The sequence below is a fragment of the Uloborus diversus genome, chromosome 8, assembly GCF_026930045.1.
Source record: "Uloborus diversus isolate 005 chromosome 8, Udiv.v.3.1, whole genome shotgun sequence".
NCBI lineage: Eukaryota > Metazoa > Arthropoda > Arachnida > Araneae > Uloboridae > Uloborus > Uloborus diversus.
The window spans coordinates 81968900-81981434 of NC_072738.1; positions in this window are offsets into that span (position 1 = coordinate 81968900).

The window sequence follows — 12535 nt, forward strand, 5'->3', positions numbered from 1 at the left end:
TCAACTGGAATTTTAAGTTGATATTCATTTTGAAATTAACAAAAGTCCTCAAGAGAACGTTATGAAAAGGATATTTTGCTTTTTATTTCTAATCAAGTGAAATATCCAGTATATTTTAAATCAGTGGTTTCCAACCTCAAGCGATTATCCCCAAAAGGTTGATTTGGTGACTTCAGGGGGCAATGAACATTCAAAACAAAAATTTAAATGATAATAATAATAATAAACATAAGTAATAAACATAAATCATTATATTTTTTTCAATTTTTAAATTCTAATAATATGTGTTTATTAATAATAATAAACATAAATCATAAGAATTTAAAAATTGAAACAAAACAGCAGATATTGGAAGTGAAAACGTATGCAAAATCGATGGTCCAGAGTTTAGACAAAAAATCATGAGTTTAAAAAAGAAATGAATTAAATTCAGGAGGGCCATGCACATTCTCATATCTTGGAGAAGCATACGAATTGTATTCAGGGCAGGTTCTGGACACCGGAACAAACCATTCTCTCTCTTCTTTTTTTTTTCTTCAAGTTTAAACTGCCAAAGTTTTTTATTCTTCCAAATCCTAAATTATATGCCAAAAAAAAGGGGGAAAAAAAAGAAAAATGTTCTGCTGTCTTTGAAAAGTACATTAATAATCTTAGTTTATTATCTCCCTTCAAAAATTAATTACTCTTGAAAAAAAACATAAAAAATTTGTGTAACAATAAGTGGATCAAATCGGTACAGTATTTAGGCTTTAAATTAAAATTAAGTACAGTAAAATCTGTAAAGTTGACCACCCTTGTAAGTTGACCACCTGTCTATGTTGACCTATTTTGTCAGGAACGGAATTAGTCCTATCTTATAGAATGAAGGAAAACCTCTAACTTGACTACCTGTCTATCTTGACCACTAATGTACGCCAAATTTGGTTTGGAGTATTGTAAAAAAAACCTTTGTAAGCTTACCACTTGGTTTATTTTTTTAAACTTTCTTCAGTAAATTATTTTATTTTATTATTTATTAATTTATTATTATTGTATTATTATTATTATTTGATAGCTTTCCAAGAATGTTTTTAATGCTTCGATGACGGACTAGCATTTTACTAACTAAACAGCAGCATAAAGCTTATGCTGCTCTTTATTCTCCAACCTTATTTTTCTTTTGTTGTTCTATTTGAGATAGTTTTTTGTACTTTGTTCAATAAAAATAGGTGTCAGTAGAAAAGTACAAAGTGTTTTCTTTCAGTTGCAATAGGTTGTGGCAATACTGGAATTGTGCTAAGGCCCGGGGCTGTACATTTTGGGCCCTCTGCAACAAAATGGGTATGGCATCTCCCTAATGACCAGCAATGTTTATTTGTAAAGTTAATAAGTCTTAATGCTAGTTTTTCTTTCTTTTTTTCTTGAATTTCTAGGGCCGTTAGCCCCCTTGAGGAAGTGAGCCCCCCGCACTGCGAGTACGCAGATATGAGCTTGCTAAAGAGCCCGTCTGGCTTATTTCGTGTGCAAGGGATTAAGATATAGGACATTTTAATTTTGTCTTTATGAACTGAGAGAGTCGAGCTTGTTGCTCTTTGTGCTATAAGTGTTACATAAAAAGGCTTCAAAAAGAAAGTTAGTTGAACTTGAAATTAATAAAAATTATGAAATATTAAAATGAATTGAAAAAGGAGAAAGCCAAAGAAAATTAGCTGGCACGTATGGAATTTCTAAAACTACGGTGTCTAATATAGTTTAAAACAAGGAAAAAATAACAAAACTATTTGAATAGTATTTTTAATTATGGTTTCACTTTCAATAATGTTAAACAATGAAAGTAAGTTGAACAGAAAGAGTAATAAGGGTGAATTCCTCGAAAAATGAATACACGGTGCGAGAAATGACAAAAAAATATTTCAAAAAATCATTACTGCCCTTTATAAGTTGACCACCGGTCTAAGTTGACCACCAAAGTACTGCACCACGAGTGGTCAACTTACACAGGTTTCACTGTATGCAAAAAATACTAATATCGATTTTACGTTAATCTAAAATTTGCTTTTTTCAAGAAAAATGGTAAGGGGGCGACGGATAAAAAAAATGTTGGAAATCACTGTTTTAAATATTTATACTGTTTGTACTTTTGCGAATTTTATCTTTGTTAAACGAAAATAGATGAAGTGGACGGTGATATACAAAAATGAGTTATCCAACAAAAATTTTCAATAAAATAATGAGTTATTCACATATGTTGGCAGATAAACTGATCCACTACGGGGATACAGAGACAATTAAAGCCAAATTCTGAATTAATATGTCATCTATGAAGTGCAGCTTAGAACTCAATTTACTCAAAAGTACTGCTTGGTGGGTTGACTCATTTTTGTGTAACACCGTCAATTTGTTATAATTATAACCGATAGTTCAAGTTCTTATTATTTAAAGTGCTGATGACAAAAATAAATAAATAAATAAATAAATAAAAAACACATGATGATTAAAAATATTAAACTTACCTAAAAAAGATTCTTGTCACCGTTGGATTTAAAACACATGCAATCCCATTGAGTAGTCAACACGGTGTATAACAAATGAGTCGTTTTTTTCCTCGGAGACGAAATTGAGGAGATCTCAAAATTATCTAATTGGTTGAGAAAGTCATGGATCTATCTATTGCAAAGTGCTGGGAAACATAACAAAAAAACAAAGGATGAAAATGAAAAAAAAAAAAAAACTTTTTAGCAGACGTTTTGCTCCTATACATTCTATTCTTAGGATGGCGCCTTTCTCTTATTTCATTAGAAAAAGGTTTAATGTAATCTTTTCCCAGACAGTCTCAGATCCTCTCTGATGGCCACAAAAAAAAGATCCCCACCCCCAATAAAACTCCTTACCAGAATTCCAGGAAACATCAATCCCGAACAGATACGAGAGACACCCATGGACCCTGAAGGCTTCGCTTCGGACGAAGACCACCCAACAAAGACATTGTTTCGTTTTCCCTACGTAACAAGATACGGTAATAGTTATAGGTAAGAACAGACTAACGTCCTGAGAGTGACCGTTGAAAAAGGAGCGGCCGTCCTCCTCTCCCTCCCCCCCCCCCAAACAAAAAGAACAGTTCTGGCTGAGAACTTTTTTTTTTAAATAAAATTGAGGAAAATGGTACGCACACATTGAATGCACAGAAAACGGCCCCAGTTAAGGACGGCCCATGTGGAATTTTCCACATTTCACACGTGGCCAGTCCGCCCCTGTATATGGGTCAGAATAACCAAAAGACTTTGAAAAATCTTTTCAAATGAATAAAGCGAAAAAATAATACCTACGAACAAAAATCACAACACTTTTAGCATTTTCTTCGTTACCACATGCGTGTGTTTAGTTTTTAAGTCGGCCATTAGACAGTGACTGCAGTGCCCCCTATAGTTCGTTGGAGTTGCGAATAAGGTCATAGTGAAAAATTACTACTTTTCCTTAACCTAATTCCACATAAATGATTTAAATAACCTTGTTACTATAGCATCCAACTGAAATGGACAGTATGCAAATAAATTTTCTTGAAAATACTTATCGCAGAACAGATTGAAAAATCCAGAAAGAACGTTAAGAATTTGAACAATAAAAAAATAAAGCTTGGAATTTTTATCGCTAAAATATCGCGCCAAATTTACTTTATTGCTCTGCAAAAGCTGACATTATCGGTGGAAAAATTTCGCCAAAAATCTGTTTATAGGGTTATGGTTTTAGTATTGTGTGAAAGAATAATGTATCTTGAAAATATTTCGCACATCAGTTAAATCATTTCTGTGACGAATGAATTAAATGCATAATGATTTCTTTTGATATTCAATCATATAGTCACAGAAATAAATTATCTAGTGTTAAATGTTACTCTTGACAGTCTGCCACGTATGTGCACTATGTGACAAAAATGTCAACAAATGCCGGAAATGTCACGAAACTGAACTTAATATGTACAAATGTATAGAAAAAACGGTACAAAATGAAAATGCCGTTCGAAGCGGACCAAAAATTTATGAATTCCGAATTCAACATCGTGAAAATGGCTGCTTCAGAACAACTTACTGTGTGTTCTGCATTAATTGTTTACTTTCGTAATACTTTTTGGTTTCTAATCTCTTTCTATATGGGTCAGAATAACCAAAAGACTTTGAAAAATCTTTTCAAATGAATAAAGCGAAAAAATCATACATACGAACAAAAATCACAACACTTTTAGCATTTTCTTCGTTACCACATGCGTTTGTTTTAGTTTTTAAGTCGGCCATTAGACAGTGACTGCAGTGCCCCCTATAGTTCGTTGGAGTTGCGAATAGGGCCATAGTGAAAAATTACTACTTTTCCTTAACCTAATTCCACATAAATGATTTAAATAACCTTGTTACTATAGCATCCAACTGAAATGGACAGTATGCAAATAAATTTTCTTGAAAATACTTATCGCAGAACAGATTGAAAAATCCAGAAAGAACGTTAAGAATTTGAACAATAAAAAATAAAAGCTTGGAATTTTTATCGCTAAAATACCGCGCCAAATTTACTTTATTGCTCTGCAAAAGCTGACATTATCGATGGAAGAATTTCGCCAAAAATCTGTTTATAGGGTTATGGTTTTAGTATTGTGTGAAAGAATAATGTATCTTGAAAATATTTCGCATATCAGTTAAATCATTCCCGTGACGAATGAATTAAATGCATGATGATTTCTTTTGATATTCAATCATATAGTCACAGAAATAAATTATCTAGTGTTAAATGTTACTCTTGACATTCTGTCACGTATGTGCACTATGTGACAAAAATGTCAACAAATGCCGGAAATGTCACGAAACTGGACATAATATGCACTAATGTATAGAAAAAACAGTACAAAATGAAAATGCTGTTCGAAGCGAACCAAAAATTTATGAATACCGAATTCAACATCGTGAAAATGGCTGCTTCAGAACAACTTACTGTGTGTTCTGCATTATTTTTTTACTTTCGTAATACTTTTTCATTTCTAATCTCTTTCTACATGGGTCAAAATAATCAAAAGACTTTGAAAAATCTTTTCAAATGAATAAAGAACAAAAAATCATACCTGCAAATAAAAATTTCTGTCATTTCCTAAGTTTAGAAGCAATTTATACGTTACGGCGTGCCTTTGTTTTAGTTTTTTCGTCCGCCATTAGACAGTGGCTGAAGCGTCCCGTATAGTTTGTTGGAGTTGCGAATAACATATTACACACTTTAACGGACACTATCAGTTATTTCATGGAATAACTAGGTATTCTATAAAATAATTGCATTATATACTTTTACGATAACATATATAACAAAGTACATTTTTCTGTAGAATAGTCATTAGTTTCGTTGACAGATTATTGCAATGATGGTAAACTGATGGCTGAAAGGGTTTCGTCATCAAATATTGCGCAAAGCTTTTAATTGCGTAATTCACAGGATGTTCCAACATAGAAGATTGTTGATTTTCAAATTGAAATTACAGTAGACAAGCGGCAGATATTAAATTCATTCTTGTGGATCATGAACCATCTATTCTGCATATCTAATTTTGTTTGTAGTGCAAATGTTTGATGATAGGTCGTGCTGCTGTGTCATATCGTTGCACACGATGCATACAGGAACGATCTTTAGTGCGTGCGTCAGTGGACACGTGAGCAACGATTTAACCAATCAAAAAAAAAAAAAAAACCTAAAAATGATGTATTCATTGAAGCAATGTCGTCTAAGACGAATGTAGAAAATAAATTCCAATAAAGACTTTGAAGAATGGACTATTTATTTAATGCTTCTGTTGAAACATGCGGTTGCAGAGGAGTGAGGATATTTTGAGAACATCGTCGTCTGTCTCAAAATATTTCCGTGATTCTCCTATACTAGGCTAAAAGATATACAGTGCAACATGAAGTGACATTTTGTGCTAAATAAAGATTAAAAAAATTTCTGTAAAAAATGCTGAGTTCGCAAGCTCATAACTCACAAGAATGAATTTAATATACGCTGTAGTTCTCTTCACTGTAAAAACGATTCAAGAACGTTCCTGGAAAATGATGGGCAGCTGATGTGCCCAATTTCTGCCGGTAAAATGCTATACAAAAACCAGGAATGTTTTCCACCAAAATTCAGTAACATTTTTGAAATTATCCCGAAAGCCTCCTGAAAAATTCAGAAAACATTTGGGAACTTAATCAGCATGGAAGGACTGCAAGCGAACAGAAGACTATAGACTTTATGAATACGCTCAGTTCATCTTTAAACTGGGAGCTAAAAATATTTTTCACAACAGTGAGAAGTCTGCATTTGTGCAACTTGTAACAGTTAGGGAAACTTTTTGACAAAATACTTGATTTTTAAAGGAAGTGTATAAAACCATTGAAATTCCGAAACGTTACACGGAAATACTCAGTAACGTTTTGGATTTTTTTTAGTGTTATACTTCCATTTCAAAAACCAACGATTCGTTTCGGAACAACCTATATAAACCATACAATCAAATTTTTAATTTAGAGAACATTAAATGTTTTAATCAGCAACGAGTAAGGAGTAACAGTTCCTAAAAGTCCTAAGGACAGTCCTCGTTTACTAGGAACGATTCCTCCTACAGTGAGTGACAACCCAGCTTGAGCTTCCATCATGAACACTGACATTTCTGGTGAATATCCTACACAACTTCCAACATGACGTAACGCATTGTACAACTCAGAATTTGGGTCTGGAATTTCTGCAGCAAACAACAGCATCTGATACAGACCTTGAGCCATTAACAATGACATCATGAGAGAACCAAAAGAAATGTTTAATTTCCAAGAACTATCGTACATGAAGTTAAAAACAGATACGTACACCTGAGCAGAAACAAATATCACTGAAACAAGGGTCATTAAACGTAAATTTTTGTCTGCTGTGATAGTTTATGTCGTTAATATATTGTAGTAACGATGTTTGTTTGAAAGTGGAGAAGGTTTAAGTTTTTTATGAAGTGTAAACTCTTTGAGTTCTAATTTTGGGTGACGAGACATTACGCAGTAAAACAGTCCGTAAACATAGTACGGAAAAATGAAACATTTAAAGGACAAAGTACTATGAATAAGTATTAAAAAACCTGTATATTTTCCTGTTTTGTCTATCATTAACAATATTGGAAAAAAACTCATTTACATAATTTCGTCTTACGTCATCATTTGTGAGGAGCAGACCTACAAAAAGATTGAAAGGAAAAACTGCTGATAGGATAGTTAGGAAATAAACATATAGTTTTGCATTGTTATACTTTAAGCCGGATGTCCCAGTTAAAGGTAGTAATAAAGTGCATTAAGAACTTCTGCAATGTTGAAATTATTTTCGATTAAACGAAAAGGCATATAAATCCCAGAAAATATAAGAAGTAATGGGACGAAGGTTTTTGATGATGCCTCGTTATAAAAAGTGCTCAGGGATATCAAAAAAATAGATATCGAGCACAATAAAACAATGCTACAGCAACAATTAGTCATTATTTTCACAACTTCGTATGAAGGAGGTAACTTTATAAACGCGTCAATACCACACAGGAACAGCAATATTTTTACAGATTTCTAAATAGAATGTATGTATTTTAAACCCTGCATTTTACTAATGTTCTCCTGAAATCATTCGCAAATGTCAAAATCTAAATTATATTTAATTGCACTGGGGGGATAAAACTTTAAAACAAACAAAAAATTTTTAACACAGAGAAACTTTCTAACAGTTTGGAGTTATTGTGCAAATAAATTTGCGATTTTTAGATGTATACTTCCACCTGTTACTGTGATAGCCAACGCACAACATTAATATTTACAACAGATAAAATCAACATTTCGGACATTCTGCCAGATACTAGAGCGTAATAACAAATTTTAAAGGCGGACATTTTCATCTTCTTTACTAAAAATAAAGCTGAAAGTCTCTCTGTCTGTCAGGATCTCTGTCTGTCCGGATCTCTGTGTGTCAGGATCTATGTGACGCACAGCGCCTAGGACGTTCGGCCGATTTTCATGAAATTTGGCACAAAGTTAGTTTGTAGCATGGGGGTGTTTACCTGGAAGCGATTTTTCGAAAATTCGATGTGGTTCTTTTTCTATTCCAATTTTAAGAACAAAATTATCATAAGAAGGACGAGTAAATTACGAAATTATCCTAACGTGGAACCGTAACATGGGCACAAGCCAATTGGCCAGATACGAAATTATCATAACGTGGAACCGTAACATGGGTACAAGCCAATTGGCGAGAAAATTCACCATACATCATTTGTAAATATACAGGCGAACCAAAAGATCTTTTAATTTTCCTATTACGGGCAAAGCCGTGCCGGTACCACTAGTTCTAAATAAAAATCTGAAATTGATTTTCTTTACAGCACGAAATATAGGCTATTCAGTTTCGTTCGTTTGCGTGTTGGGGAAAAATCTACACCCATAAACTTCACTAAAGTTACGTTTTGATCTTTCGAACGTCTAAATGTGGGTGATACAATTGTTAATTCATGTTTTATTTACTCGAGTAAAACCTATCGTCACCTCTAAGTCACACTAAGACATCTAATCCTAGGAATAACAGTAGATATTTTTTTACTTACAATTCATTTCAATTGCAAAACTTAGAATAACAATATTTATTTTCAACATTTTCACTTGAAAATCAATATTTTTTTCATTACAAAATGCAGAAAGGGACAAAGATTTTGTAAATTTTCTTTATTATACGCAAAAGTAGCGCTGAAAAGTTTCTTTTACGATATTTGCTACACACAACACAGCGCTGAAATACAAAAAAAAAAAAATCAGATAGGGGAAAGAGGGGTACATATGAACCCGGGACGCTCATGAACACAATATATTTTATTAAGATAATTTGATACAGAAAATGTTGAAACGTTCTCAAGTGATGGCAGTACCAGCTGTACTTCTTGGCCAAAGTAGATCAATTAGTCATTTTATGTTTCTATGGTGACAACTTCTTTGTTCTAGCAGGTATATGTAGTTTATCAGTCGTTTTCACGTAAAAACGTATTTTAAATTAACTAATCGGCTAAACTTAATTATTGCAAATCATGATATTGAGAAATTAAACTGACTGGTATTTGAAGAACGCTGTTGGAATTATATTTGTAAGAAAGAAAGCGATAACTTTACAAGTCTGCCAAAATGTGTCCTGCTCTGTTTTCAAATATCCCGATCTGTTTTCGAATGTGTTCCCGTTGGAATTGAATTTGGAAGATTTGGAACACATATCAGTATTTTCGTTTTTTTCGGATCTCATTCGGAGCGCACTTCAGTGCACATTCAGGCAAATTGAGCCTTTTTTTTTCTCAAATAAAGTGTTCCAAACGTGTTTTTGATGTGTAATGAGAGTTTAGTGTAGATAGAGCGTAGATGCAGTGGGGCCATTTCCGAAATTTTGAATGTATTTTTGTGTAAAATAGCATGCTTAAAAATATAGGAACTGACCATTTAAAAATATTTTGCTAAAATTTATTATTTTTTAACAATTATTTTATTTGGTTCTCAGATTCGATTTTATTTTTTACGCTTCTGCACATGGCGTCTCATTATTTTCCAGGAACGCCTCTGAATTGTTTTAGCAGTGTATAACTCAACGTGCTCCAGTGTGTTGATATTTTCCCTATATGTTGTTCCGTGTATGTCGGCATAGATCATAGTTGTTCAAAAACCCAACGTTTTATCTTTGAATGACCAAAAGCAAAAGCCATGAAAAAGAAAACTTATCAGGAGAGAATGAACGGCACCAGTGTGTAAAAACGATTAAGAAACGTTCCTGGAAAATAATAGGCAGCTGATGTGCCCAATTTCTTCTAGTAACATATCTTACAAAAATCAGGAACGTTTTCCGCTACAATTCAATGACCTTCCTGAAATTATTTTGGAAGCCGCCTAAATTATTCAGAAATCTTCCCGTTTAAAACCAGTCTCTTGAATTTTGAAATAAACTTAGGTAGGTATCCTTATATATTATTTCTGTAGCCTGTTTTTGATTTCTACGCCAGATTTTCCTCAATTCCTGATCGATTTCTTTAAATTACACCTTATTTTAAAGCTTATGGTGCTGGCTACTGACGAAAAATAGACCCACGGTCTGAAAATTGATTTTTGAGCCGAAAAAAACCTGTTTTAAAGAACCAGAATGAGATTTTCGGTTAAACTTATAACTTTAACTTGCACTATGCCCGACAGAGCTGAATAGACAGAGCTGATCGGCAGAGCGTTCTCTTCGTAACCAGGAGATTACGCGTTCGGGCCCACGTCCGGAAAATCTGCATCAAAAAATTAGAGAACTATCGTGTATTACATGAATACTTAATTAAGTGAATAACAAATATGAGGGAATAGAATAAATGAGTAGGAAACGCACTTTGCTGTTGTGAACACTTGATGTGGTTTTGTGCTAAAGTACCTCTGAATTGTACGTTTTTTTTTTTTTTAACTTTGGCTCTGGTAAGAAAATTAAAGCATACTGTAAGTAAAAATATAAGTAACAGGTTTAAGATTTCAGACTACAATAGAACTGATTTTTGTTCATAAAAAAATAATAAATCGTATATTGAAATATATATGTTCTTCTAATGAGTTTTTGACTCTTTGTACAAATAAAAAAATTACTACCTCAATTTGAAGGGTAATATATATATTTTTTTCTTCTTTTTGCAAAAAACCAAATAGCCTATCACATTTTTACTACATTCGAAAAGCTACGCTTAAAAAAGAACTTAGTTCAAAATATTTTGTCTTTTAACCGCGCTGTTAAATGATGAACACGTGCCTGCGATAACAAATTGTAAAAATTTTCAAAAATAAAAACACTCCTCTTCAATATCTTATCTTATATACTATTATTTCCGTGGATTATTTTTCTGTCAGTATGCGAGATCTTTCTTCTCTCTTGAAGAAATCCCCCCCCCCCCCCATTTAAAAACTTATCAGGCCGGGTAATGACGAAAATAGACTTTCGGTCTAAAAATCAAGTTTTCGGACACGCCCCTTGCTGTTGCAAATCTTTAATGCAGCATGTACTTCTTATGCAATTTTTTTTTAAAGCAAAGTTCTAATACAATTTTCCAATTCTTTGTGTCGCTTTTGGCAAGAAAAAAAAAAACCTGTGTTTTCTTTAAAAACAAAAACAAAAAAAAACAAACAAACAAAGCTTAAAAGCACTGGACTTAGTGGTTCGGTTTAAATTGATAAGTTTTTTCGGTAGAGCGTTCGGCTATAAACTATCTGAACATCGGGCTAGCTCGGGCTGTCCAAGATTATAGCAAATTTACATTAATATTATGCATTACATGTACTCATAACATACAACAGATAGCACACGTAATAAAATAAATGCAGTGGGAATGCTACTTGGTGTTTTGACTAATTTATGCAGGCTACAGTCATCGTTCAGATAAGGTGACTGTTAATAGAAGGGTGTTCTTCCTTTTTTTTTTAAGCTTTGACTTCATCAAGACCACTAAGCATTATGTAAGCATAAAAAAAGTATTAGATATACCTCAAGGGATTCCTTTTTGTGCAGAAAAACATTTTCATTGTGTGCTGAAATGTAGATTTTTCTAATAGCAGTGTTCGAACTTTTGTACAAATGAAAAAATACTACGCCAAATTAAAACTACGAGTTTCACACATAGTAAATCTTTAATTATTTATTCGAATACGATATAAAACATTAAAATATTATCAACTTCATTAGTAAGAAATCATTTTTTACTCCTCTGCTTTCGGCTGAAAAAAAAAAAAAAAAAAATTGTTAATCAGAATGGCGCCAGTTCAAATCCGTGCCAATAAATATATCTTTAATGTTTCTTTTTTTTCCGTCAGATGCTCACATGGGCAGAACTGTATTTGCCACAACCTATTTTTTCACACGCAAAATTACTGCTTTTTCACCAGTCACTCAGCCACACTTTTAATGATATTTATATTTGCATTGAAAATAAGTACAACCAAAAGGTGAGCGATGATCAAGTTATCACAATGTTGTATTTAACGAGGTTTTGTTACTGATGTCTTCAAATTACATGTCATTTCTTGTGCACTTACTTTTTTCGGTTTTTCTTCATAATATTCTTTCTTTGAAATTTTTAAAGAGCGAAATGCCTTATGAAACAATTCAAAGTACAGTGCGGAGTTCCGCACGGGTCGACTAGTACTATAATAGTTCGACAACTTACTGTTTTTCCAGGAAAGCTCCAAAAACAGCGTTGCAAGCATGGCTAAAGCTATGACAGAATTGCACGTAAGTATAAATTTTACTCGCCTGCAACTCTTGCAAAGCTACGTAGTCCATAGACTGACTTTCGCCCTTTAGGCGTCTTATCAGTCTAGACGGGCCGCAATCGAGCTGAAGCGGATACACTTTATAAATACACTCAGTTAATCTTTAAACTGGGAACTAAAAATATTTTTTACAACAGTGAGAAGTCTGCATTCATACGACATGTAGTAATTCGGGAAACTTTTTGACAGTAATACTTGATTTTTTCCAAGAAGTT